This window comes from Chiloscyllium punctatum, unplaced genomic scaffold, assembly GCF_047496795.1.
Source record: "Chiloscyllium punctatum isolate Juve2018m unplaced genomic scaffold, sChiPun1.3 scaffold_307, whole genome shotgun sequence".
Taxonomy (NCBI): Eukaryota; Metazoa; Chordata; class Chondrichthyes; order Orectolobiformes; family Hemiscylliidae; genus Chiloscyllium; species Chiloscyllium punctatum.
Genome location: NW_027310041.1, coordinates 19,063 through 46,062, shown reverse-complemented (window position 1 = coordinate 46,062; position 27,000 = coordinate 19,063). Strand labels below are relative to the sequence as shown.

Genomic DNA, 27,000 nt, shown 5'->3' with positions numbered 1-27,000 from the left:
GCGAGTCATGGAACAGCTTTCTCCGGGTGCGGCTACGATCGGCTTCAGAGAGCGGCGTCTGGGAGACTCACTGGGAGAAAGGAGCGGAGAGAATTCACAAGACGCGGATATAGGTGAAAAAAATCCGAAAAAGACCCTCCAGACCCGGATAAGGAGATGATGGTCCCTGTCGGGAAAGCGGCCCAGGGTCACGGCCGCCATTTATTTGAGGGAAGAGGGAGCGCGGGCTTCAGAGCCGCCATCTTGAGAAGGTCAATGAGCAGGAGGGCGGGGCTATCGGGTCCAGGACAATCGGAGGATAGACCCACCTGAGATCACTTCACTAAAGACATGAATGCACACGGTGGATTTTTCTTAACATCAGCAATTGTTTAATACTCACAGGTTTTTAATTACATCTTTTTGAAGCATTTAATTCTCATTTTCTCATTTGCAATGGTGGGATTTGTACCTGTGTCCAGTGAACATTTGCTGAGTTTCTGGATAAATTGTCTCACTTAATGCCACTAGGCCATCACTTCGCCTGCTCACAGGTTGCCCATCCCAGTGCAACATGAATCAAAACCCTTTCTTCCTGCACAATTGTTTGATCTTGCACTCTGGTGATATCACTTAGTATCTCTCCATGTGGTATCCCACACTGTGTGGGTCTAATTGCTGCCTCTGTCAATGTGCCTCGCTCTTGCAGCTACTCCAGATCCTGAGCAAACAGACTTCTCCACTCCAGATCGACGATGGAGACTGGGATGTTCCAGATTTCTGTGGGACTCAGTGCCATTTGACATGTGTAGCCCTCACTGCATCAGTCTAATTTCCCATTCTGCTTATCTGTCTGTAGGTACTCAGGAAGTTCCTGACCTAATAGACTTACCAGCTGCTGGGTGTCTCATCCATCTCTCATTGAAGATGGTTTGTCAGCCAGAGAGACACAGGGCAGGGAGATCTGGAGCCTTCAGTAAATCCTGCAGTGAGGTAAGATCACACTCAGTGCACAGAACAGAGAGCAATGAGAGGGCTCCAAACATCAGCTAACAGGACATGACATAGCTATAGTGCTGGAGGGGGAGCACAGTACAGACACACCCCAGGTTCAGTCACCGCCTTTACTGCAAGTTTTCTTGTACTAAGACAACATCGGGAGTGTCACAGTTATCAATCCAAGCCTGTACTGTCTTAGTGAGCATCAGTACAAAAGAGGGGAAAGCAGGCCTTCCACGAGAGGGTGGGAATGCTGTCTGGGAATGTTCCATTCTGTGTTCCCTCTCCCACACTGTATCTATGGCTTGTCTTGTGGATCAGTGTCTTCAATCATTCTAATGCCAAAAACATTTCCTATCTCTGTACTTTCCTCCCCTCTCACCAATCACTTCACACATTTGAAACCTGCTCCAGTCCAGACGACCATCCATATCTCTCTAACTTACTTCAGTCTTACAACATGCCTTGTCACGATAGTCCACTCCCCCAATAACCCAAGACTTAGGGTCTGTTTCTGTGCTGCATGACTCTCTGGCTGAAGTCATCAATGCTGACCAGGTTTCCAGAACTGAATGAGTTGCATTTCCCTGCGTTTGGCCCATGGCCCTTCAAACCTTCTCCCCTCCATGTTCCTGCCCAAATGTCTTTTCCATGTTGTAATTGTTCTTGTTTCTCCCATGCGCCACTGGCAGTCCATTCCGTGTATGAACCGTCCTTTGTGGAAAATGTTGCCCCTCAGCTCCCTAAGTAAATCTTTGCTCTCAGTCACTCCTCAGGCCTTACCCATTCTGCTGTGGGACACAACCCCTCCCCAACATAGACTCCCCTCGGACATTACCCACCCTGCTGTGGGACACAACCCCTCCTCAGTACAGATTCCCCTCGAGCCTTACCCATCCTGCTGTGGGTCCGAACCCCTCCCCGGTCCAGACTCCCCTCGGGCCTTGCCCATTCTGTTGTGGGACACATCCCCTCTGAGGTACAGACTCCTCTCGGGCCTTAACCATCTGGCTGGGGGATACAACCCCTCCCCGGTACAGTCTACCCTTGAGCCTTACCTGTCCTGCTTTGGGTCGCATACCCTCCCTGGTACAGAGTACCCTTGGGCCTCACCCTTCCTGCTGTGAGGCACAACCTCTCCCTGGTACAGACTCTTGACTGGCCTTAACCATCCTGCTGTGGGGTACAACCCCTCCCTGGTGCAATCTGCCCTCGGGCCTTACCCATCCTGCATGGGATACAACCCCTCCACGGTACAACTCACCTCAGACCTTACCAATCCTGCTGTGGGACACAGACCCCTTACCCATCCTGCTGAGGGACACAACCACATGTGTACAGAGTCCCCTTGGGCCTTACCCATCCTGCTGTGGGACACAATCCCTCCCCGGTACAGACTCCCCTCGGGCCTGACCCATCCTGCTATGGGACACAACCCCTCCCCGGTACAGACTCCCCTCGGGCCTTAACCATCCTGCCATGGGACACATCCCCTCCCCAGTACAGACTCCCCTCAGGCCTTAACCATCCTGCCATGGGACACAACCCCTCCCCAGTACAGACCCCCCTTGGGTCTTACCCATCCTGCTGCGGGACACAGCCACTCCTCGGTACAGACTCCCCTCAAGCCTTACCCATCCTGCTGTGAGACACAACCCCTCTACGGGTTGGACTCCCCTCAGGTCTTACCCATTCTGCTGTGGGACACAACCCCTCCCTGGTGCAATCTCCCCTGGGGCCTTACCTATCCTGCTGTGGGACACAACCAGTCCCCAGTACAGACTCCCCTCGGACCTTACCAATCCTGCTGTGGGGGACACGCTCCCCTGTACAGATTCCCGTCTGGCCTCACCCACCCTAACGTGGGACACAATGCCTCCCCGGCACAGATTTCCCTCGGACATTACCCATCCCGGGTTGTGACTTGTCCAAGGCCTTGCCCATCCTGCTGTGGGACATGACCATTTCCCGGTACAGAGTCCCCTCGGGCCTTACCCATCCTGCTGTGGGACATGACCATTTCCCGGTACAGAGTCCCCTCGGGCCTTACCCATCCTGCTGTGGGACACAACCCCTGTCCGGTACAGAGACCCCTCGGGCCTTACCCATCCTGCTGTGGGACACAACCCCTCCCCGGTACAGAGTACCCTTGGGCCTTACCCATCCTGCTGAGGGACACAACCCCTGTCCGGTACAGAGTCCCCTCGGGCCTTGCCCATCCTGCTGTGGGACACAACCCCTGTCCGGTACAGAGACCCCTCGGGCCTTACCCATCCTGCTGTGGGACACAACCCCTCCCCGGTACAGAGTCCCCTTGGGCCTTACCCATCCTGCTGTGGGACACAACCCCTGTCCGGTACAGAGTCCCCTCGTGCCTTACCCATCCTGCTGTGGGACACAACCCCTGTCCGGTACAGAGTCCCCTCGGGCCTTACCCATCCTGCTGTGGGACAGGTTGACAATTTTATTGAATAGAATCCCTTCCCTTGGTCCAGCAAGTCCACACCGACCCACGATACATACCCTCCTCAAAATAGCTTCAAAGTACATAGAAAAAGTGATCACTGAATTGGTTAAAATCTCCGCAGTTACATTGGGCAGTTTAAAAGTCTCGCTGTATCGGTGATATGTTCCTTTTCTTCAAACAGGTAACATTTTTATTAAAGCAGCAGATGTTCATTGTGAGAGTGTCTCTGTTAAACTAGAATCTGTTCTGTTCTCTGTGTAACAGGCTGTTGTTGTGTGCGATGGACTGTCACTAACAGTGTAATTGACCTGTGAGTCCTTGATCAGGTTTCCTTTGTCTGTAAATCTAGTGATCAGTGAACTACACGTCCGCTCTTCTTAGCGAAAACAAAGAATCATTTCTCACCGAAAAAACGGCACATCACAAAGCTACTTCATGGATCTTTGGCACACCCCACCGACCAGTGTATCTGGTAAGTCTGTTTCCTGAATAATTCTGAACTCGATCTGTAACTCTGACAGTATCTGTATTGCTTGTCAGTTGGATGAGAATTCAGCCTCTTTGGTCTGAGCTGTTTTGATGCAGGCGGTGGCTTCATTCTGTCTCTGCCAAGCTTGTTTTCCCCTTCTGCTGTGATTCTGGGAAATTCCTTTCTGCAGGTTAGAATATTCAGTGACTGAACATTGAATGATTTTGACTCTAACAGAGCAGTGGCCTTGTTTTCAGCTCATTATTCACTTTCCAATTCCTGGTTGTGTTGAATGTTACAGAAACAGGCTCTGAGCATTGTTTCCATTCCCTTGTGTTGGAGTCACTGACAGCCACATGGTCAGTCAGTTTCAGGCTGATGGATCAGTTTCTCTGTCCTATTAGATGGTGGTCACTTGCTCAGTTTCCGATAGCTCACCTCAGTGTCAGTCCATCAGCTGCTGAAACCCTCCATCCAGCATTTGTTCCCTCTGACCATGACTACCCAACACAGTCCCAGCTTGTCTCCCACATTCTACCTCCATATATTCATGATCACCTCAGATTCTACTGTCTGTGTCCTTACAGCGAGTCACGTAGGTCATCCACCTCCATTTCACGCTGCTCTACATTACATTCAGTACAAATGTTATTTCAGAATTCCATTCATTGTGTTTAAATACACCCCTGATCTTGTCCAGTCCAAACATCCAGGTTCCATCAGGTAGGTGGGTGTCCGCGTGGTCGGGTTGGAGCAACAGCAGGACACACTGAGGATCATACAGGGGATAAAGATGGGGTTGGATGCGGATGTTTAAGAAGAGAGAGCTGGTGTATTGTTGGAGATAGCTTCTCAGGGGAGTAGCATAGCGGTAGCCAGGTCTATAACACCACAACTCAATGGCCTGAGTTATCGGGAGAGGTTGGACAAGCTGGAATATTTTTCTTCAGAGCATAGGAGACATAAGGGCGATCTTATAGAAATGTATATGATCATGAGAAGCATGGATAGGGTGAATGCATTCAGTCTTTTTCCCAGGGTTGAAGAATTGAGGACGAGAGGGCAGCAGTTTAAGGTTAGAGGGAAAAGAATAAAAGGGAACGTTAGTAGCAACTTTTTTACACAGATGCTGATTCTCATACGGAATGAGCTGTCAGTGGAAGTGGCTGAGGCAGGTACATTAACAACATTTAAGAGGCATTTGGACAAATACATGGGTAGGAAAGGATTAGAAGGATATGGGGCATGGGCAGGGAAATGGGGTTGCCATGGATGGACATTATGGTTGCCAGGGATCAGTCTGGCTCCTAGGGCCTCTCTCTGTGCTGTAGGACTCTATGACTCTATAACTGACTCTGCTGTAGAACAAGGTCGGGCAAAATCCAAGGGAGCGAAAATAGGAGGAGAGCCGCTAGTTGGGGGCATAGACAGGTGTTACTGTAGCTGCGTCCGAGACTCCAGGATGGGGTGTTGTATCCCTGGTGCCTGGGTCAAGGACATTTCTGAGCATTTGCATGAAATTCTGAATTGGGAGAATGGGAGACCAGAGGTCATGGTGCACATTGCTACCAACGACACGGGTAGAAAGAGGGATGAGATCCTGAGCAGTAAGCACAGGAAGTAGGGAACGATTGAAAAGCAGGACCTTAAGGGTAGTAATCACTGCGTTACCACCAGTCCCATGTGCTTGTGAGATAAGGAATTGAAAGATAGCAGAGATGAATGCATGGCTGAAGAGCTGGTACAGTGGGTGTTTCAGGATCTTGGATCATTGGAACCTCTTCTGGAGCAGGGGTGACCTGAACTAGAGGGGAACCGATATCCTCACAGGGAGACTCACTCCAGCTACATGTGATGGTTTAAACTAGAATGGCAAGGGCATGAGAACCACAGTAGCAGGGCAGCACGTTGGGGGGCTGGGGATGAGGAAGGAAGGAAGGAAGATGTAAACGAGTCAATCAGAAAAGGAATACAGAGAAATGAACACCATAGTACGAATGGGCTGAAGTGTGTTAATTTCAACACAAGGAGCAACGTAGCTAAGGTAGATAAACTCCGATCCGATATTGTGGCCATTCCAGAAATGTGGTTGGGAGAAGCACAGGCCTGGCTGCTCAACACTTCAGGGTTTCATTGTTTCAGAATGAGCCGGGCCAGGTGACTGACCTTTTAGAGGGAGACCATTTTGGAAACAGTGATCACAACTTAAGTTTTTTTAAGGTAGCTACGAATAAGGATACGGACAGGACCCTGAGGGATGTTTCTAAATTATGGGATTGAAAATGATGTCAGTATTAGACAGGAGCTAGGCAGTGTTAACTGGGAGCAGCTGTCATCAGACAATGCCACATTGGGAACATGGGAGTTAGTTAAAGGCTTTCTGATCGGAGTTCATGACCAGCATGTTTCAGGAGGGAGGAGAAACAAGGTTGGCAATGTAAGGGCTCCTTGGATAACGAGGGAGGCTGGGAATTTAGTCAGAAGGGAGAAAAAAACAAACCTATGCAAATTTTGGGAAGCTAGAATTGGCATCGCATGCGAGAAATGTGCAAAACAAAAGCTCAAAGGAACCCAAACAGGGAATGAGCAGAGCAAGGAGGAGCCATGCCCTTCACAAGTAGGGTTAAAGTGAATCGCAAATCGGTCTGGAGATAATTACCCACAAGAGGATATGAACATGGATCATTACAGCACAGTCCAGGCCTTTTGGCCCCTCAGTGTGGGACCGACCTGTGAAAATAATCTGATGCCTATCTAACAGACACCCTTCCAATATTACCCATATGGATGTCCAATGCCCATTTAAATGCCCTTTGCGTCGGCGATTCTACTACTGTTGCAGGCAGGCGTTCCACGTGCCTACTGCACTCTGAGTGAAGACAGTACCCCTAATATCTGTCCTTAATCTATCCCCCCTCAGTTTAAAGCTGTGTCCTCTCATGTTAGCCTTCACCATTCGTGGAAAAGATAGCTACCCGATCTAACCCTCTGATTATCTTATAGATCTCAGTTAAGGCACCTCTCGACCACCTTCTCTCCAACTAAAACAGCCTCCATTCCCTCAGCCTTTCCTTGTAAGACCTTCCTTTCATACCAGGCCATATCCCAGTAAATCTCCTCTGAACCCTTTCCACAGCTTCCACATAACTAGGAAGAAGGTCAGGCCAGTCAAGTCTAAAGGAAGGAACTTGTGCTTGAAGTCACTGGAAGTGGGCGAGATCCTAAATAATTACTTTGTATCGGCATTCACCCAGGAAAAGGATATCGAGGATACTGAGATTTGTGTGGAGCAGGCTAATGTGCTCGGGCAATTTTGAGGTCGAGAAAAAAGCGTTGGATTTCTTGAAGAGCATTAAAGTGGATTAATCCCGAGGGCCCGATGGTAGCTACCCCAGGTTATTGAGAGAGGCAAGACAGGAGATTTTTGGGGCCCTGGCCAAGATTTTTGAGTCCTCGCTAGCCACTGGAAAGGTCGTAGAGGACTGGTGTTCCTCTCTTCAAGAAGGGAAATAGGGACAATCCAGGAAATTATAGCCCGGTGAGTCTCACCTCAGTGGTTGGGAAGCTTTGGACAGAATTCTTATGGATAGGATTTATGCGCATTTGGGAAAGAATGGCCTAATTAGGGACAGTCAGCGCAGCGTCATGAGATGCACAGGGTTAACGGTCAAAATGTTCTACCCAGAGCTGAAATATCTTTACTATGGAACATGCATTTAAGGGGAAAGAGGGAGAGCTCAAAGGAGATGTGAGGGCTAATATGTTTTCCTCAGAGATTGGTAGGAATCTGGAACATGCTGCCAGGGATGGTATAGGAGGCAGATATGAGAGGGGTGTTGAAGGGATTTTTGGGTAAGCATGTGGATATGCAAGGATGTGGAACAAAGATAGGCAGAAAGGATGAGTTTAATTTGGTGTCACATTCATCACAACATTATGGGCTGAAGGGCCCGTTCCTGTGCTGTACTTTGTTGTGTTTCTTTTGTTACAACATGACAGTGAACCCCTCTGTTAATGAAACCAAACACCCAGAAAAGTTCACCTCACCACGTAATCTGTTAAAGTCTGAGTGACAGAAAACTCACAAATTCCACTATTTAAAGAAAATAGCATCAAATTATTTTTAACTTGAAAAGTGAATATTAAACAACTAATCATAAATCTAAGCTCCCTCTTTCTCTTCACTGTTTATTATCTGCCTCCAGCTATATAACAATATGTTATTTCAATAAGACACTTATTAAAATTACATCAACTTAATTTCAAAAGTACATAGCGGCTCTTGTCTTTTGTGTCTTTCTTCGTCTGTCTGAGGATCTCCCTGGGCCGTTGTCTTCTTTTATTCTGAGTATGTTTCATATGAAAAGGTACCCTTTGATTGAGAGACTTTCCTAATTTCTTGGCGAGCAAGATGTTAACTCTCCCAGACAGCAGTTACTCTCTGACCAATTTTTAAAATGTCTGCACTTTATATGCCCCCAACAGATCATCTCATTGGCTTGATGCTGGCAAAACAATAAATACAAATTCGATTGGGTTTTGGAATCTTGGGGTATAATTTAAACTGATAGATTAAATTTGAATTATTGTCAAAACAGCAACCAACTCCGGTCTATATTTCACAGCCAAATGTTACATTTGTTTGCTTTCCCAGTACACTCTGGGATTGCTGGCCAGTCATATACGGTACACAGGTAGTTATAAGCTCTCAGTTCAGAAGAGTGTTCTCTCCCTCTTAAAGGTACAGTACACACCTTCAACTTTATAACACTTTGGGCATTATCTTATCAGCAAGTTCATTTATTAAAGTGACAAGCAGCAGATTGTTTACATGACCTTTTTGGCTTCACATTTCAATTTCAACATAGAACAATGGCTTGTGTTTGTGAGAGGATCATGTTGCTGTGTGCAACAGACTGTCACTAATAAGATTATGCTCCCGATAACACAGATTTCCTTTGTCTGTAAATTCTGCATGAAGTGATTTGAACACCTGGAAAGGGATTTGGTTTTCCAATGTGATTTCCATCAATGCACTTATTGGAACCTCAGGCAGACAGACGGACACAGATGGTTGCAAATTTGTTTTCCTCACTGAAGGAAGCACACATTGCCATCAGAGTGTTTGTAACTGAGGGGCACCGGCTTATTCCTGATTCTGGAGATTGTTGACTAAGTGGGTGAGATTCAGAGATCCTGTACTGCATGTGATAAGAGCTGTTTTCATTGAACTGGATATTATGACCAAAGAGATTGGCAGGATTGATGTTGGCAGCTGACTGTGCTGATAGGAATCTAGAACAGTGGGTCACAGTCTCCGAAATGGAGAGCAGCCTGAGTGACTGAGATAAGGAGAAATGACTTCACTCAAACACCCGGGAATCTGTGATCATTTCCACTTCAAGAACGGAATCACTGACTCCATTCCAGAGAATAATTTGCAATGTTTGCAATACAAAGTGGATCAAAAGATGTTGCAGAAACTGGGTGAGTTCTGAAAAGTTAACGATGATGCTACTAAAATGAACACAAATGCTGTGGCTGCTGGAAATTTGAAACAGACTGGCAGGTAATGTAGAGAGAGAGAGAAGCAGAGTTAATGTTTTCCATTTGATTAGATTAGTTTATTTACAGTATGGATTCAGGTCCTTCAGCCCAACAAGTCCACACCGACCCGTCGAAGCGCAACCCACACAGCACCATTCTCCTACATTTAACACTACAGCCAATTTAGCATGGCCAATTCAGCTAACCTGCACATCTTTGTGACTGTGGGAAGAAACCGGAGCACCCGGAGGAAACCCATGCAGACACAGGGAGAATGTGCAAACTCCACCCAGTCAGTCGCCTAAGGCGGGAAATGAACCCGGGTCTCTGGCGCTGAGAGACAGCAGTGCTAACCACTGTGCCACCGTGCTGCCTACAAACTTTTAATCAGAACAAAAAATGTTATAAAGCTGCAGTCAGGCTCCTGGGGCTAAATGGTAACGTTCTGTCTGTGTTGCTAAAGTTTTTTTTGGGAGAAACAATCCCCTCATTTGCTTGACTGTGGCGCTGTGATTATGCTATTGAAACAGCAAGGACTATTTTTCTATGTCTCATTGATGTCTGGGTGTAAATTAGGGTCCGTTGTTCATCACTGACTCTGGAGGTAGTTCTGATATGTGGGAATATTCAATTTAAAATGTTGATCTTGCAAAACAGGAAGATTTTCTCCCAGACAGGGAATCAGACGTCCATTACTGATCCTCACTGACCATGACAAGACTCAAACCGAGAGATTTATTTTTGTGACTGACACACTCAGATGTGGTATACACTAGCTCACACAGTCCTGTCCTTCCACACACCCCAGTTTCTGGACTCTGAATCAGAGGATCTCGATGGAGAAACACTTCCAGCCATTGGGACAATTCAGGAGATACCCACGATACACATTCTCCCTCAGGGGGAATCCCTGAAAGGTGGTCTGTCAGGTTCACAATGGATATTTCTTTAATATTTGCTCAGTGAATTCCGAGAACAGAGAGATTGATTGGAGGCCCAGATTGTCAGCTTGAAGAGTAGTCACTGCATTGATGTAGGGAATGGAAGGGTATCATTTGGATTGTTCATTTCAGCCATTTGTAGAGTGGGCTATAGCTTTCGTTGTGAGTGGGAGCTTGAGAGAAGCTGATTGATCGTGGTTGTGGGGATGTTTATACAACTTTCAGGAATGGATTAATACACCAGAGGAATGTGTCAGTGTTTCCAGGGGGATCCGAGGTGGGGGGGGTGAGGTGGGGGTAATGTGTCAATGTGTACAGGGGGCTCTCAGAGGCTGGGTGGGATGTACATCAATTTACAGGGGGCTCCTGTCCCCCCACCCACCCCCAACCGCGTCCAACGCTGCGCCCATCAACCACGTCTGACACCATCCCCCCAACCCCGCCCCCACAACGCCGTACCCCCAACCCCGTGCAACGACGTCCCCACCCAACCCCGTGCAACGTCGTTCGCCACAACCCCGTTCCCCCAACTCCGTACCCGCCTCAACCCATTCCCCCCAACCCCGTGCAACACCGTCCCCCCAACCCCGTTCCCCCAACACCGTGCAACGCCATTCCCCCCAAGCCCATTCCCCCAACCCTGTGCAAACCCATTCCCCCCAACCCCGTACCCGTCCAACCCCGTGCAACGCCGTTCCCGCCCAAACCCATTCCCACAACCCCGTCCCCGCCCAACCCCACCCAAATCCGTCCCCAACCCTGTGCAATGCACCTCCCCCAACCCCGTTCCCTCAACCTCGTGAAACGCCGTCCCCCAACCCGTGCAATGCCGTCCCCAACCCAAACCTGTTCCCCCCCAACCCCGTCCCCCCAGCCTTGTGCAATGCCATTCCCCCAACCCCGTTTCCCCTCAACCCCGTCCGCCCAATCTCGTGCAACGCCGTTCCCCCCAACCTCGTGCAACGCCGTTCCCCCTAACCCAGAGTAAAGCTGTCCCCCCAACCCCGTCCCCCCAGCCTTGTGCAATGCCATTCCCCCAACCCCGTTTCCCCTCAACCCCGTCCGCCCAACCTCGTGCAACGCCATTCCCCCCCAACCCCGTGCAACACCGTCCCCTCCCAAAACCGTTCCCCAAACCCATTCAACACCGTCCCCCCAACCCCGAGCAACGCCGTTCCCCCCAACCCCGTTCCCCCCAACCCCATGTAGCACCGTCCCCCCAACCCCGTGCAAAGCGGTTCCTCCAACCCCGTGCAACGCTGTACCCTCCAACCAAGTTCCCCCAACCCTGTGCAACATCGTACCCCCCAACGCCGTTCCCCCAACGCCATCCCCCCAACCATGTGCAACACCGTCCTCTCTAACACCGTACCCCAACCCCGTGCAATGCCGTTCCTCCCCAACCCCATTCCCCCCAACCATGTCCCCCCAACCCTGTGCAACGCCGTTCCCCCCAACCCCGTGCAATGCTGTTCCCCCCACAACGCCGTTCCCCTAACCCCATGCAACATTGTCCCCCCCAACACCGTCCCACCAACCCTGTGCAACACTGTTACCCCCAACGGTATGCAACGCTGTTCCCGTCAACCCTCTCCAACGCTGTTCCCCCAATGCCATTCCCCCAACCCAGTGCAATGCCGTTCCCCACAACGCCGTTCCCCCCAACCCCGTGCAACACCGTTCCCATTAACCCCGTTCAACTCAGTTCCCCCAATGCCATTCCCCCCAACCCCGTGCAACACCATTCCCCCCAACCCCGTGCAACGCCGTTTCCCCAACCCTGTGCAACGCCATTGCCCCCAACCCCATGCAATGCCAACTGTCCGACCCCATTCCCCCAACCCCGTTCAACACCGTTCCCCCCCACTCCGTGCAACGCCGTCCCCCCAACCCCATGCAATGCCATCCCCACAATGCCGTCCCCAACCCCGTGCAATGCCGCCCCCCCACAACGTGCAACGCCATTCCCCCCCAACCCCGTGCAACGCGGTTCCCCCCCAACCCCGTGCAACGTGGTTCCCCCCAACCCCATGCAACGTGGTTCCCCCCAACCCCGTGCAAAGCGGTTCCCCCCCAACCCCGTGCAACACGGCTCCCCGCCAACCCCGTGCAACGCGGCACCCCGCCAACCCCGTGCAACGCGGTTCCCCCCCAACCCCGTGCAACGCGGTTCCCCCCCAACTCCGTGCAACGCGGTTCCCCCCAACCCCGTGCAACGCGGTTTCCCCCCAACCCCGTGCAACGCGGTTTCCCCCCAACCCCGTGCAACGCGGTTTCCCCCCAACCCCGTGCAACGCGGTTTCCCCCAACCCCGTGCAACGCGGTTTCCCCCAACCCCGTGCAACGCGGTTTCCCCCAACCCCGTGCAACGCGGTTTCCCCCAACCCCGTGCAACGCGGTTTCCCCCAACCCCGTGCAACGCGGTTTCCCCCAACCCCGTGCAACGCGGTTTCCCCCAACCCCGTGCAACGCGGTTTCCCCCAACCCCGTGCAACGCGGTTTCCCCCAACCCCGTGCAACGCGGTTTCCCCCAACCCCGTGCAACGCGGTTTCCCCCAACCCCGTGCAACGCGGTTTCCCCCAACCCCGTGCAACGCGGTTTCCCCCAACCCCGTGCAACGCGGTTTCCCCCAACCCCGTGCAACGCGGTTTCCCCCAACCCCGTGCAACGCGGTTTCCCCCAACCCCGTGCAACGCGGTTTCCCCCAACCCCGTGCAACGCGGTTTCCCCCAACCCCGTGCAACGCGGTTTCCCCCAACCCCGTGCAACGCGGTTTCCCCCAACCCCGTGCAACGCGGTTTCCCCCAACCCCGTGCAACGCGGTTTCCCCCAACCCCGTGCAACGCGGTTTCCCCCAACCCCGTGCAACGCGGTTTCCCCCAACCCCGTGCAACGCGGTTTCCCCCAACCCCGTGCAACGCGGTTTCCCCCAACCCCGTGCAACGCGGTTTCCCCCAACCCCGTGCAACGCGGTTTCCCCCAACCCCGTGCAACGCGGTTTCCCCCAACCCCGTGCAACGCGGTTTCCCCCAACCCCGTGCAACGCGGTTTCCCCCAACCCCGTGCAACGCGGTTTCCCCCAACCCCGTGCAACGCGGTTTCCCCCAACCCCGTGCAACGCGGTTTCCCCCAACCCCGTGCAACGCGGTTTCCCCCAACCCCGTGCAACGCGGTTTCCCCCAACCCCGTGCAACGCGGTTTCCCCCAACCCCGTGCAACGCGGTTTCCCCCAACCCCGTGCAACGCGGTTTCCCCCAACCCCGTGCAACGCGGTTTCCCCCAACCCCGTGCAACGCGGTTTCCCCCAACCCCGTGCAACGCGGTTTCCCCCAACCCCGTGCAACGCGGTTTCCCCCAACCCCGTGCAACGCGGTTTCCCCCAACCCCGTGCAACGCGGTTTCCCCCAACCCCGTGCAACGCGGTTTCCCCCAACCCCGTGCAACGCGGTTTCCCCCAACCCCGTGCAACGCGGTTTCCCCCAACCCCGTGCAACGCGGTTTCCCCCAACCCCGTGCAACGCGGTTTCCCCCAACCCCGTGCAACGCGGTTTCCCCCAACCCCGTGCAACGCGGTTTCCCCCAACCCCGTGCAACGCGGTTTCCCCCCAACCCCGTGCAACGCGGTTCCCCCCAACCCCGTGCAACGCCATCCCCCCAATGCCGTTTCCCCCCACCCCGTGCAACGCCATTCTCCCCCATCCCGTGCAACGCCATTTTCGTGTGTGAGAGAATCCCAGAGTGTGTGTGTTTCCCAGAGTGTGTGAGAGAGAGCCAATCCCAGAGTGTGTGTGAGTGGGACGGAATCCCAGAGTATGCGTGCGAGTTTCCCAGAGTGTGTGTTGAGAGAGGGAATCCCAGCGCGTGTGTCAGACTTGGAATCCCAGAGAGTCTCAGAGTGTGTGTGAGAGAATCCCAGAGTGTGTGAGAGAGAGTGAATGCCAGAGTACGAATGAGAGAATCCCAAAGTATGCGTGCAAGTTTCCCAGAGTCTGTATGTGAGAGGGAATGCCAGAGTTAGTGTTGAGAGAGGGAGTCCCAGAGTGTGTGTGGGTTTCCACTAGTGTGTGAGAGAGATGGAATCCCAGAGTGTGAGAGAGAGAGGGAATCCCAGAGAGTCCCAGAGTGTGTGTGCGAGAGAATCCCAGAGTGTGTGTGAGAGTCAAATCCCAGAGTGTGTGCGAGTTGCACAGAGTGTTTATGCGAGAGAGAATCCCAGAGTGTGTGTGAGAGAGGGCATCCCAGAGAGTCCCAGAGTGTGTGTGTGAGAGAGAATCCCAGAGAGTTCCAGAGTGTGTGTGAGAGAGGGAATCCCAGAGAGTCCCAGAGTGTGTGTGAGAGAGGGAATCCACGAGTATGTGTGTGAGAGCGAGGCCCAGGGTGTGTGTGTGTGAGAGGGAGTCCCAGAGAGTGTGTGATAGAGGGAATCCAAGAGTGTATGAATCCGAGGGAGAGAGAAAATCTGAGGGAGTCCCAGCACGCGTGAGAGCGTGGGAGTCCCAGCGCGCGTGAGAGCATGGGAGTCCCAGCGCGCGTGAGAGCGTGGGAGTCCCAGCGCGCGTGAGAGCGTGGGAGTCCCAGCGCGCGTGAGAGCGTGGGAGTCCCAGCGCGCGTGAGAGCGTGGGAGTCCCAGCGCGCGTGAGAGCGTGGGAGTGCCAGCGCGCGTGAGAGCGTGGGAGTCCTAGCGCGCGTGAGAGCGTGGGAGTCCCAGCGTACCCCAGAGTGTAAGAGAGAGAGCCAATCCCAGCGCGCCCCAGAGTATGTGAGAGGGAGAGCTAATCCCAGCGCGCCCCAGAGTATGTGAGAGGGAGAGCCAATCCCAGCGCGCCCCAGAGTATGTGAGAGGGAGAGCCAATCCCAGCGCGCCACAGAGTATGTGAGAGGGAGAGCCAATCCCAGCGCGCCCCAGAGTATGTGAGAGGGAGAGACAATCCCAGCGCGCCCCAGAGTATGTGAGAGGGAGAGCCAATCCCAGCGAGCCCCAGAGTATGTGAGAGGGAGTCCCCGTGTGTGTGGGAGAGAAGGAATCCCAGAGAATCCCAGAGTGTGTATCAGAGAATCCCAGAGTGTGTGTGAGAGAATCCCAGAGTGTGTGTGAGAGAGGGCATCCCAGAGAGTCCCCGAGAGTGTGTGAAAGAGGGAATCCAAGAATGTGTGTGAGAGAGAGAGAGAATCCGAGAGAGTCCCAGAGTGTGTGAGAGAGAGGGAATCCCAGATGTGTGTGAGAGAGGGAATCCCAGAGAATCCCAGAGTTTGTGTGCGAGTTTCCCAGAGTGTGTATGTGAGAGGGAATCCCAGCGTGAGTGTTGAGAGTGGGAATCCCAGCGTGTGTGTGTGTGAGTGGGAATCCCAGCGTGTGTGTGTGTGTGTGAGTGAGAATCCCAGCGTGTGTGTGTGTGAGTGGGAATCCCAGCGTGTGTGTGTGTGTGAGTGGGAATCCCAGCGTGTCCCAGAGTGTAAGAGAGAGAGCCAATCCCAGAGTGTGTGTGAGAGAGGTCATCCCTGAGAGTTCCAGAGTATGTGAGAGGGAGTCCCCGTGTGTGTGGGAGAGAAGGAATCCCAGAGAGTCCCAGAGTGTGTGAGAGAGAGTGAATCCCAGAGTGTGTGTGAGAGAATCCCAGAGTGAGAGAGAGAGAGGGAATCCCAGAGTGTGTTGGTGTGCGAGAATCCCAGAGTGTATGTGTGAGAGGGAATCCCAGAGTGTGTGTGTGAGAGGGAATCCCAGAGAGTCCCCGAGAGTTTTTGATAGAGGGAATCCAAGAGTGTGTGTGAGAGAGGGAATCCCAGAGAGTCCCAGAGTGTGTGTGAGTGAGGGAATCCCAGAGAGCCCCAGAGTGTGTGTGAGAGAGGGAATCCCAGAGTGTGTGTGAGAGAGGGAATACCAGAGTGTGTGTGAGAGAGGAAATCCCAGAGTGTGTAAGGAAATGCCACAGTGAGTAAGAGAGAGTCCCAGAGTATGTGAGACAGTCCCAGAAGCCTATGGTGTGTAAGGGAATCCCAAATGTAAGAGAGATTCCCTGAGTGTGCCAGAGTATGCGAGAGAATTCCAGTGTGTGTATAAGAGAATCACAGTGTCCCAGAGTGTGTCTGTGAGTGTCCCAGATTGTGTGTGAGAGAGAGAGGGGATCCCAGAGAGTCCCAGAGTGTGTGTGAGAGTGGGAATCCCAGAGGGTGTCTGAGAGAGGGAATCCCAGATTGTGCGTGAGAGAGGGAATTCCAGCGAGTCCCTGTGTGTGAGAGGGAATCGCAGAGTGTGTGTGAGAGTGTCCCAGAGTGGGAATCCCAGAATGTGTGAGAGAGAGGGAATGCCAGAGTGTGTGTGTGAGAGGGAATTCCAGAGAGTTCCAGGTTGTGTGTGAGAGAATCCCAGCGTGTGTGAGAGAGAGGGTATCCCAGAGTGTGTGTGAGAGAATCCCAGAGTGTGTGTGATTGAGGGAATCCAAGAGTGTGTGTGAGACAGAGAGAGAATCCGAGAGAGTGGGAATCCCAGAGTGTGTGAGAGAGATGTAATCCCAGAGTGTGTGAGAGAGTAAACCCCAGAGTGTGTGTGAGTGAGGGAATCCCAGAGAGCCCCCGAGTGTGTGTGAGAGAGGGAATCCCAGAGAGCCCCCGAGTGTGTGTGAGAGAGCCAATCCCCGAGTGTGTGTGAGAGAGGGAGTCCCCGAGTGTGTGTGAGAGAGGGAGTCCCCGAGTGTGTGTGAGAGAGGGAGTCCCCGAGTGTGTGTGAGAGAGGGAGTCCCCGAGTGTGTGTGAGAGAGGGAGTCCCCGAGTGTGTGTGAGAGAGGGAGTCCCCGAGTGTGTGTGAGAGAGGGAGTCCCCGAGTGTGTGTGAGAGAGGGAGTCCCCGAGTGTGTGTGAGAGAGGGAGTCCCCGAGTGTGTGTGAGAGAGGGAGTCCCCGAGTGTGTGTGAGAGAGGGCGTCCCCAAGTGTGTGTGAGAGAGGGCATCCCAGAAAACCCCAGAGTGTGTGTGAGGGAGGGAATCCCACAGAGCCACAGAGTGTGTGTGAGGGAGGGAATCCCAGAGAGCCCCAGAGTGTGTGTGAGAGAGGGCATCCCAGAGTGTGTGTGAGAGAGGGAGTCCCAGAGTGTGTGTGAGAGAGGGCATCCCAGAGTGTCCCAGAGTGTGTGTGAGAGAGGGCATCCCAGAGTGTGTGTGAGAGAGGGCATCCCAGAGTGTGTGTGTGAGAGAGGGCATCCCAGAGAGCCCGAGAGTATGTGTGTGAGAGGGAATCCCAGAGAGCCCCAGAGTGTGTGTGAGAGAGAGGGCATCCCAGAGAGCCCCAGAGTGTGTGTGTGAGAGGGAATCCCAGAGAGCCCCAGAGTGTGTGTGAGAGAGGGCATCCCAGAGTGTGTGTGAGAGAGGGAATCCCAGACTGTGTGTGAGAGAGGGCACCCCAGAGTGTGTGCGTGAGAGAGGGCATCCCAGAGAGCCCCAGAGTGTGTGTGAGGGAGGGAATCCCAGAGAGCCCCAGAGTGTGTGTGAGAGAGGGCATCCCAGAGAGTGTGTGTGAGGGAGGGCACCCCAGAGAGTGTGTGTGAGGGAGGGCACCCCAGTGAGCCCCAGAGTGTGTGTGCGGGAGGGAATCCCAGAGTCTGTGTGTGCGGGAGGGAATCCCCGAGTGTGTGGGATAGAAGGAATCCCCGAGTGTGTGGGATAGAAGGAATCCCCGAGTGTATGTGAGAGGGAATCCCAGAGAGTCCCCGAGAGTGTGTGCTAGAGGGAATCCAAGAGTGTGTGTGAGCGAGAGAGAATCCGAGAGAGTCCCAGATTGTGTGAGAGAGTGGGAATTCCAGTGTGTGTGCGAGTTTCCCAGAGTGTGTGTGAGAGAGGGAATCCCTGAGTGTGTGTGTGAGAGAATCCCAAAGTGTGTGAGGTAGGGAATCTCAGAGTGTGTGCGTGAGCGAATCCCAGACTGTGTGTGAGAGTCGGAATCCCAGAGTGTGTGACATTTTCCCGAGTGTGTGTGAGAGAGGGAATCCCAGAGAGACACAGATTGTGTTTGAGAGAATCCCAGCGTGTGTGTGAGAGAGGGAATCCCTGTGTGTGTGTGAGAGAGAATCCCAAAGTGTGTGAGAGAGAGGGAATCCCAGAGTGTGTGCGTGAGCGAATCCTAGACTGTGTGTGAGAGTCGGAATCCCAGAGTGTTTATGAGAGAGGGAATCCCAGAGTATGAATGAGAGAATCCCAAGGTGTGTGTGGTGAGTTTCCCAGAGTGTGTATGTGAGAGGGAATGCCAGAGTGAGTGTTGAGAGAGGGAATCCCAGAGAGTGTGTGTGAGAGAGGGAATCCCAGAGAGTGTGTGTGAGAGAGGGAATCCCAGAGTGTCAGAGGGAATCCCAGAGTGCGTGTGAGAGAGGTCAAATCCCAGAGTGTGTGAGAGAGAGGGAATCCCAGAGAGTCCCAGAGTGTGGGTAAGAGTGGAAAACCCGGAGTGTTTGAGGGAATTCCCAGAGTGTGTGAGAGAAACCCAGGGTGTTTGGGCGAGGGTCCTAGCGTCCCAGATTGTGTAAGGGAATCCCAGAGAGTCCCAGAATGTGAGAGAGGGAATTCCAAATTGTGTGCGTGTGTGTGTGAGAGAGAATCCCAGAGTGTGTGTGTGGATTTCCCAGAGTGTGTTTGGGAGAGGGGATCCCAGAGTGTGTGTGAGCTGAAGGGAATCTCAGAGAGTCCCTGAGTGTGTGTGAGAGTGGGAATCCCAAAGTGTGAGAGAAAGTTAGAATCCCAGAGTGTGTGTGTGAGTTTCCCAGAGTGTGTGTGAGAGAGGGCATCCCAGAGTGTGTGTGTGAGAGGGCATCCCAGAATGTGTGTGAGAGCGGGAATCCCAGAGTGGAAATCCCAGAGTGTGTGAGAGCGGGAATCCCAGAGTGTGTAAGAGAACCTCAGAGCGTGTAACGAAGTCCCACAGTGAGTAAGAGAGAGTCCCAGAGTAAGTGAGAGAGTCCCAGAAGCCTGTGGTGTGGAAGGGCATCCCAAATGTAAGAGAGATTTCCTGAGTGTGCCAGAGTATGCGAGAGAATTCCAGTGTGTGTAAGAGAATCACAGTGTCTGTGAGTGTGTCTGTGAGTGTCCCAGATTGTTTGTGAGAGAGAGAGGGGATCCCTGAGAGTCCCAGAGTGTGTGTGAGAATGGGAATCCCAGAGGGTGTCTGAGAGAGGGAATCCCAGATTGTGTGTGAGAGAGGGAATTCCAGCGAGTCTCTGTGTGTGAGAGGGAATCCCAGAGTATGTGTGAGAGTGTCCCAGATTGGGAATCCCAGAGTGTGTGAGAGAGAGGGAATGCCAGAGTGTGTGTGTGAGAGGGAATTCCAGAGAGTTCCAGGTTGTGTGTGAGAGAATCCCAGCGTGTGTGAGAGAGAGGGTATCCCAGAGTGTGTGAGAGAGGGAATCCCAGAGAGTCCCAGTGTGTGTGTGTGAGCGAATCCCAGACTCTGTGAGTGCCGGAATCCCAGAGTGTGTATGCGAGTTTCACAGAGCGTTTGTGCGAGAGGGAGTCCCAGGGTGTGTGAGAGAGGGAATCCCAGAAGTGTGTGAGAGAGGGCATCCCAGGGTGTGTGGGAGAGAGGGCATCCCACAGAATCCAGGAGTGTGTTTGTGTGTGAGAGAATCCCAGAATGTGTGTGTGAGAGAGGGAATCCCAGAGTGCGTTTGAGTGAGGGAATCCCAGAGAGGGTTTGAGAGAGGGATTTCCAAAGGGTGTGTGTGAGAGAGGGATTCCCAGAGGGTGTGTGTGAGAGAGGGAATCCCAGAGTGTGTGAGAGAAAGGGAATCCCAGAGTATGATTGAGAGAATCCCAAAGTATGCGTGTGAGTTTCCCAGAGTGTGTATGTGAGAGGGAATTCCAGAGAGTCCCCGAGAATGTGTGATAGAGGGACTCCAAGGGTGTGTGTGAGCGAGAGAGAATCCGGGAGAGTCCCAGATTGTGTGAGAGAGTGGGAAATCCAGTGTGTGTGCGAGTTTCCCAGAGTGTGTGTGTGTGAGAGGGAATCCCTGAGTGTGTGAGAGAGGGAATCCCATAGTTTGTGAGAGAGACGGAATCCCAGAGTGCGTGTGAGAGAGGGAATCCCAGAGAGTCCCAGAGTGTGTATGAGAGAATACCAGCGTGTGTGTGAGAGAGGGAATCCCAGAGTGTGTGAGAGAGCAGAAATCCCAAATTGTGTGTGAGAGGGAATCCCAGACTGTGTGTGAGAGTCGGAATCCCAAAGTGTGTATGAGAGGGGGAATCCCAGAGTACGAATGGGAGAATCCCAAAGCGTGTGTGCGAGTTTCCCAGAGTGTGTATGTGAGAGGAATGCCAGAGTGAGTTTGTGTGAGAGAGGGAATCCCAGAGTTTGTGTGAGAGAGGGAATCCCAGAGTTTGTGTGAGAGAGGGAATCCCCGAGTGTGCGTGAGAGAGGGAATCCCAGAGTGTGTGTGAGACGGGGAATCCCCGGGTGTGCGTGAGAGGGGGAATCCCCGAGTGTGCGTGAGAGAGGGAATCCCCGAGTGTGCGTGAGAGGGGGAATCCCCGACTGTGCATGAGATTATTCCAGAGTGTGGGAGAGAGAGGGAATCCCAGAGAGTCCCAGAGTGTGTGTGAGAGAGGGGGAATCCCAGAGTATGTCAGAGAGAGAGAATCCCAGAGAGTCCCAGTGTGTGAGAGAGGGAATCCCAGAGCGTGTGAGAGAGGGAATCCCAGAGTGTGTGTGAGAAGGCAAATCCCAGAGTGTGTGTGAGAGAGGGAATCCCAGAGTGTGTGTGAGAGAGAGGGAGTCCCAGAGTGTGGGTAAGAGTGGCAATCCCAGAAGGTTTGAGGGAATTCCCAGAGTGTGTGAGAGAAACCCAGGGTGTGTGGGCGAGGGTCCTAGCGTCCCAGGTTGTGTAAGGGAATCCCAGAGAGTCCCAGAATCTGAGAGAGAGAATCCCAGAGTGTGTGTGTGGGTTTCCCAGAGTGTGTTTGAGAGAGGGGATCCTAGAGTGTGTGTGAGCTGAAGGGAATCTCAGAGTCCCTGAGTGTGTGTGAGAGTGGGAATCTCAAAAAGAGAGAGAAAGTTAGAATCCCAGAGTGTGTGTGTGAGTTTCCCAGTGTGTATGTGAGAGAGAATCCGAGATTGTGTGTGAGAGAATCCCAGAGTGTGTGTGAGAGAGGGAATCCCAGAGTGTGTGTGAGAGAGGGTATCCCAGAGTGTGTGTGAGAGCGGGAATCCCAGAGTGTGTAAGGGAATCTCAGTGTGTCCCCGAGTTTGTTAGGGATTCCTAGAGTGTGTGAGAGAGAATTGTAGAGCATATAAGGGAATCCCACAGTGAGTAAGAGAGAGTCCCAAAGTAAGTGAGAGAGTCCCAGAAGCCTATGGTGTGTAAGGGAATCCCAAATGTAAGAGAGATTCCCTGAGTGTGCCAGAGTGTGCGAGAGAATTCCAGTGTGTGTAAGAGAAGCACAGTGTCCCAGAGTGTGTCTGAGAGAGTCCCAGAGTGTGTGTGAGAGAGCCAATCCCAGAGTGTGCGTGAGAGAGGAAATCCCAGACAGTCCCAGAGTGTGTGTGAGAGAGGGAATCCCAGACAGTCCCAGAGTGTGTGTGTAGGGAATCCAAGAGTGTGTGTGAGAGAGGGGGTCCCAGAGTGTGTGTGAGAGAGGGAGTACCAGACTCTGTGAGTGTCGGAATCCCAGAGTGTGTATGCGAGTTTCACAGAGCGTTTGTGAGTGAGGGAGTCCAAGCGTGTGTGTGAGAGAGGGAATCCCCGAGTGTGTGTGAGGGAGGGAATCCCAGAGAGCCCCAGAGTGTGTGTGAGGGAGGGCACCCCAGAGTGTGTGTGAGGGAGGGCACCCCAGAGTGTGTGTGTGAGAGGGAATCCCAGAGAGCCCCAGAGTGTGTGTGAGGGAGGGAATCCCAGAGAGCCCCAGAGTGTGTGTGTGAGAGGGAATCCCAGAGAACCCCAGAGTGTGTGTGAGGGAGGGAATCCCAGAGAGCCCCAGAGTGTGTGTGTGAGAGGGAATCCCAGAGAGCCCCAGAGTGTGTGTGAGGGAGGGAATCCCAGAGAGCCGCAGAGTGTGTGTGTGTGTGAGAGGGAATCCCAGAGCGCCCCAGAGTGTGTGTGAGGGAGGGAATCCCAGAGAGCCCCAGTGTGTGTGAGGGAGGGAATCCCCGAGTGTGTGGGATAGAAGGAATCCCAGAGTGTGTGTGAGAGAGGGAATCCCAGAGTATGAATGAGAGGATCCCAAAGTATGCGTGTGAGTTTCCCAGAGTGTGTATGTGAGAGGGAATCCCAGAGAGTCCCCGAGAGTGTGTGCTAGAGGGAATCCAAGAGTGTGTGTGAGCGAGAGAGAATCCGAGAGAGTCCCAGATTGTGTGAGAGTGTGGGAAATCCAGTGTGTGTGCGAGTTTCCCAGAGTGTGTGTGTGAGAGAGGGAATCCCTGAGTGTGTGTGTGAGAGAATGCAAAGAGAGATAGGGAATCCCATAGTATGTGAGAGAGACGGAATCCCAAAGTGTGTGTGAGAGAGGGAATCCCAGAGTGTGTATGAGAGAATCCCAGAGCGTCTGTGACATTTTCCCGAGTGTGTGTGACAGAGGGAATCCCAGAGAGACCCAGATCGTGTTTGAGAGAATCCCAGCGTGTGTGTGAGAGAGGGAATCCCTGAGTGTGTGTGTGAGAGAATCCCAAAGTGTGTGAGAGAGAGGGAATCCCAGTGTGTGTGAGAGAGCTGGAATCCCAGAGTGTGTGCGTGAGCGAATCCAAGACTGTGTGTGAGAGTCGGAATCCCAGAGTGTGTATGAGAGAGGGAATCCCAGAGTATGAAGGAGACAATCCCAAGGAGTGTGTGCGAGTTTCACAGAGTGTGTATGTGAGACGGAATGCCAGAGTGAGTGTTGAGAGTAGGGATCCCAGAGAGTGTGTGAGAGAGGGAATCCCAGAGAGTGTGTGTGAGAGAGGGAATCCCAGAGAGTGTGTGTGAGAGAGGGAATCCCAGAGTGTGTGTGAGAGAGGGAATCCCAGAGTGTGTGTGAGAGAGAGAAAACCAGAGTGTGTGTGCGAGAGAGAGAAAACCAGAGTGTGTTTGTGAGAGAGAATCCAAGAGAGTCCCAGAGTGTCAGAGGGAATCCCAGAGTGCGTGTGAGAGAGGGCAAATCCCAGAGTGTGTGAGAGAGAGGGAATCCCAGAGAGTCGCAGAGTGTGGGTAAGAGTGGAAATCCCAGAGTGTTTGAGGGAATTCCCAGAGTGTGTGAGAGAAACCCAGGGTGTTTGGGCGAGGGTCCTAGCGTCCCAGATTGTGTAAGGGAATCCCAGAGAGTCCCAGAATATGAGAGAGGGAATTCCAGTGTGTGTGTGTGTGTGTGTGTGTGTGTGTGTGTGTGTGTGTGTGTGTGTGTGTGTTTGTGAGAGAATCCCAGAGTGTGTCTGTGAGTGTCCCAGATTGTGTGTGAGAGTCCCAGAGGGTGAGAGAGAGAGGTAATCCCAGAGAGTCCCAGTGTGTCAGAGAGGGAATCCCAGAGTGTGTGTGTGATAGTGAATCCCAGAGCGAGCGAGAGAGGGAATCCCCGAGTGTGTGTGAGAGAGGGAATCCCCGAGTGTGTGTGAGTGAGGGAATCCCCGAGTGTGTTTGAGAGAGGGAATCCCCGAGTGTGCGTGAGAGAGGGAATCCCCGAGTGTGCGTGAGAGGGGGAATCCCCGAATGTGCGTGAGATTATTCCAGAGTGTGGGAGAGAGAGGGAATCCCAGAGAATCCCAGAGTGTGTGTGAGAGAGGGGGAATCCCAGAGTGTGTGAGAGAGAGAGAATCCCAGAGAGTCGCAGAGTGTGGGTAAGAGTGGAAATCCCAGAGTGTTTGAGGGAATTCCCAGAGTGTGTGAGAGAAACCCATTGTGTTTGGGCGAGGGTCCTAGCGTCCCAGATTGTGTAAGGGAATCCCAGAGAGTCCCAGAATGTGAGAGAGGGAATTCCAGTGTGTGTGTTTGTGTGTGTGTGTGAGAGAGAGAGAATCCCAGAGTGTGTATGTCGGTTCCCCAGAGTGTGTTTGAGAGAGGGGATCCCAGAGTGTGTGTGCGCTGAAGGGAATCTCAGAGAGTCCCTGAGTGTGTGTGAGAGTGGGAATCCCAAAGTGTGAGAGAAAGTTAGAATCCCAGAGTGTGTGTGTGAGTTTCCCAGTGTGTTTGTGAGAGAGGGCATCCCAGAATGTGTGTGAGTGAGGGAATCCCAGAGTGTGTGTCAGAGTGGAAATCCCAGTGTGTGTGAGAGCGGGAATCCCAGAGTGTGTAAGATAACCTCAGAGCGTGTAAGGAAATCCCACAGTGAGTAAGAGAGAGTCCCAGAGTAAGTGAGAGAGTCCCAGAAGCCTATGGTGTGTAAGGGAATCCCAAATGTAAGAGAGATTCCCTGAGTATGCCAGAGTATACGAGAGAATTCCTGTGTGTGTAAGAGAATCACAGTGTCCCAGAGTGTGTCTGTGAGTGTCCCAGATTGTGTGTGAGAGAGTCCCAGAGTGTGAGAGAGAGCGGGGATCCCAGAGAGTCCCAGAGTGATGGTGAGAGAGAGAATCCCAGAGTGTGTGTGAGAGAGAGAATCCCAGAGTGTGCGTGAGAGAGAGAATCCCAGTGTGATGGTGCGAGAGAGTATCCCAGAGTGTGTGTGAGAGAGTGAATCCCAGATTGTGCGTGATACAGGGAATCCCAGATTGTGCGTGAGAGATGGAATCCCAGAGATTGTGTGAGAGAGGTAGTCCCAGGTTGTGTGGGAGAGAGGGCATCCCACAGAATTCAGGAGTGTGTTTGTGTGTGAGAAATTCCCAGAGTGTGTGTAAGAGAGGGAAACCTAGAGTGTGTGTGAGAGAACCCCAGAATGTGTGTGTGTGAGAGAATCCCAGAGTGTGTTTGTGAGAGGGAATCCCAGAGAGCCCCAGAGTGTGTGTGAGAGAGGGAATCCCAGAGTGCGTTTGAGTGAGGGAATCCCAGAGTGTGTGAGAGAGAGGGAATGCCAGAGAGTGTGTGAGAGAGGGCATCCCAGAGAGTGTGTGAGAGAGGGCATCCCAGAGTGTTTGTGAGAGAGGTAGTCCCAGGGTGTGAGGGAGAAAGGGCATCCCACAGAATCCAGGCGAGTGTTTTTGTGTGAGATTCCCAGAGTGCTTGTGAGAGAGGGAAACCCAGAGTGAGTGTGAGAGAATCCCAGAATGTGTGTGTGTGAGAGAATCCCAGAATGTGTGTGTGCGTGAGAGGGAATCCCAGAGAGTCCCAGAGTGTGTGTGAGAGAGGGAATCCCCGAGTGTGTGTGAGAGAGGAAATCCCAGAGAGTGTGTGTGAGAGAGGGATTCCCAGAGGGTGTGTGTGAGAGAGGGATTCCCAGAGGGTGTGTGTGAGAGAGGGATTCCCAGAGGGTGTGTGTGATTGAAAGGGAATCCCAGAGTATGAATGACAGAATCCCAAAGTATGCGTGTGAGTTTCCCAGAGTGTGTATGTGAGAGGGAATTCCAGAGAGTCCCCGAGAATGTGTGATAGAGGGACTCCAAGGGTGTGTGTGAGCGAGAGAGAATCCGGGAGAGTTCCAGATTGTGTGAGAGAGTGGGAATTCCAGTGTGTGTGCGAGTTTCCCAGAGTGTGTGCGAGAGAGGGAATCCCTGAGTGTGCGAGAGAGGGAATCCCATAGTGTGTGAGAGAGACGGAATCCCAGAATGTGTGTGAGAAAGGGAATCCCAGAGTGTGTGAGAGAACAGAAAACGCAGATTGTGTGTGAGAGGTAATCCCAGTGCTTCCCAGAGTGTGTGTGTGAGCGAATCCCAGACTGTGTGTGAGAGTCGGAAACCCAGAGTGTATATGATAAAGGGAATCCCAGAGTATGAATGAGAGAATCCCAAGGCGTGTGCGCGAGTTTCCCAGAGTGTGTATGTGAGAGGGAATGCCAGAGTGAGTGTGTGTGAGAGAGGGAATGCCAGAGTGTGTTTGAGAGAGGGAATCCCAGAGTGTGTTTGAGAGAGGGAATCCCCGAGTGTGCGTGAGAGAGGGAATCCCCGAGTGTACGTGAGAGGGGGAATCCCTGAATGTGCGTGAGATAATTCCAGAGTGTGGGAGAGAGAGGGAATTCCTGAGAGTCCCAGAGTGTCTGTGAGAGACGGGGAATCCCAGAGTGTGTGAGAGAGAGAGAATCCCAGAGAGTCCCAGTGTGTCAGAGAGGGAATCCCAGAGTGTGTGTGTGATAGTGAATCCCAGAGTGTGTGAGAGAGGGAATCCCAGAGTGTGTGAGAGATGGCAAATCCCAGAGTGTGTGTGTGATAGTGAATCCCAGAGTGTGTGTGTGATAGTGAATCCCAGAGTGTGTGTGTGACAGTGAATCCCAGAGTGTGTGTGTGACAGTGAATCCCAGAGTGTGTGTGTGACAGTGAATCCCAGAGTGTGTGTGTGACAGTGAATCCCAGAGTGTGTGTGTGACAGTGAATGCCAGAGTGTGTGTGTGATAGTGAATCCCAGAGTGTGTGTGAGAGAGGGAATCCCAGAGTGTGTGTGAGAGAGGGAATCCCAGAGTGTGTGAGAGAGAGGTAGTCCCAGGGTGTGTGGGAGAGAGGGCATCCCACAGAATTCAGGAGTGTGTTTGTGTGTGAGAAATTCCCAGAGTGTGTGTGAGAGAGGGAAACCCAGATTG

The 27,000-nt window shown here is 52.8% G+C and overlaps 1 long non-coding RNA gene across 1 annotated transcript in view; it reads left to right on the top strand.

Annotated features, from left to right (window-relative positions):
- Positions 1-27,000, top strand: part of LOC140472384 (uncharacterized) — a 40,270-nt gene continuing 13,270 nt past the window's right edge. Inside the window, exons 1-2 of the long non-coding RNA XR_011957602.1 lie at positions 1-972; positions 3,795-3,917. This is a non-coding gene — a long non-coding RNA (uncharacterized lncRNA). The remainder of the gene's footprint in view (positions 973-3,794; positions 3,918-27,000) is intronic.